The sequence below is a fragment of the Arachis duranensis genome, chromosome 1 (genome assembly GCF_000817695.3).
Source record: "Arachis duranensis cultivar V14167 chromosome 1, aradu.V14167.gnm2.J7QH, whole genome shotgun sequence".
Taxonomy (NCBI): domain Eukaryota; kingdom Viridiplantae; phylum Streptophyta; class Magnoliopsida; order Fabales; family Fabaceae; genus Arachis; species Arachis duranensis.
The window spans coordinates 98,369,224-98,371,454 of NC_029772.3; positions in this window are offsets into that span (position 1 = coordinate 98,369,224).

Genomic DNA, 2,231 nt, shown 5'->3' on the forward strand with positions numbered 1-2,231 from the left:
AGAGATCGAGCTTCAAGAAATAGTGAATTGTCTTATCAATACACAAATGTATAACTCCCCAAGAATCTCAATTGCGCTTATATTCATCACTGTAGGAATTGGGTTCAAGCTTTCCCCAGCCCCTTCTCATCAATGGACTCCTGACGTATACGAAGGAGTGCGGTTCGTTCGATAAATTCCTACCTCTCTATCTATTTCTGAGATGTTTGGATTTTTCAAAACTCCATGGACATGCAGAAGAGAAATGCTATTCCCACTCGGACCAAGACATAACTTTACTTGTTCAAATAACAATTAAGAAAAGATTATTATTATTATTATTATTGAAGAATAACGACAATTATCGTTATTAATATTAAATTGATTATTAATATATATATTGAATTATCATTAATATTAAATTAGTTATTTATATATATATATTTAAAATTGATTATTTATATTAAATATATTTAATGATTATTAAAAATTAATCACATAATTATCATTATTAATAACCTATTATTAATAATTAATTTATATTTCTCTAAAATATAATTTTTTTTATTATTATTATTATTATTATATAGGTCACCATTAAAATAATAACTTGTCACTAATAAAATTTTAGGATAATGAATAAAAAATAGAATTATATTAATATAATTAAAATCAATATAATTAAAATAGTTAAAAATATTTTTGATTGATAATTAGATTAATAATGTATTAATTATTAATTTTATATAATTATAATAGAGATATTGTTCTAAATTAGTATAATTATGAATTATTCATTAAATGCTAAGTATAATATTGTTATATAATTATAATTAAGATAATTTTCTGAAATAAATTTAAAAGAGATTAGTATAATTATAATAAAGAGATTATCTTAAATTAGTATAATTATGTATCATTCATTACATACTAATTATAATATAATTATATCAATTAAAGATAATTTTTAAAAATAAATTTAAAAGAGACAAATAGTGTAATCATTTTGGAAAGAAAATGGGTTCACGAGAAAGTGACACCTTACTTTCATTAATTGGGGGAAAACTCAGTTTTAGTATATTAAATAGAAGTAGATTGGTATAAATTATAATAAAGTATATAATATTTAAAAAGAAAATAAAACGAATAAGAAGAAAACAAAAATAAATAGAATAGACAGAAGACTACAATAAAATAAATTGAATGTGAGAGTTTTTTTGTACATTTCATATCACATCCGTTTCGATAATAATAATAATAAATAAAAATACGTCAATTTGATATTTAGAAAAAAATGATGAGATAAAATCATAATACAGTTCTAAAGTAAAAGTTTAAATTAGAACATAATATCATTACACAATATATATTGAAAGTAATTTCACACTACAATATATCACAAATAGGTAATGACTTAAATTTAAATATGAAACATTTTTTATTTATGCATACATGATAATACCATGGTCTATAAAGCTCCGAATGATGAGCACGAAAGTTGGAGAGTGTGGTAGTTTGTATCCACGATATTTGTCTTCTTGCAACGACGCCTCATAGGAAGAAAAAGAATTGTTGTAAAAGCTATCAAATGAAAGAGTAATTGGTAAACGAATGATATTTTTTTCTACAGCATACATGGTCTTTTATAGTGGTAAAATAAAAATGGAAGGAATTAAATTTTATATTTTTATATTAGGAATAGAATTTGATATTTATCCTAAAAAAATTAATATTATTATCAATATAAATGGGTTAATAACTTGCCACTAATAAAATCATTGGATAATGAATAAGAATTAGAAGGATATGAATATAATTAAAATGAATATATAATTAAAATATTTAAAAATATTTTCGATTGATAATTAGTTTAATGATGCATTAAATATTGATTTTATATAATTATAATAAAGATATTTTCCTAAATTAGTATAATTATGCATTATTCATTAAAATAATTAAAAATATTTTTTATCAATAATTGATAAGTAGTTTAATAATGCATTAAATATTGATTTTATATAATTAAAATAAAGATATTTTCCTAAATTAGTATAATTATGCATTATTCATTAAATGTTAATTATAATAAAAATATTTTTATAAAATAATTTTGAAGAGAGAATAGTACATTCATTTTAGAAAAAAATGGATTCATAAAAAATTGACACCTCACTTTCATTAGTTGTGAGAAAATCCAATTTTAATATATTAAGTAAATAAATAGATAAGTCACTATATATTAATCACTA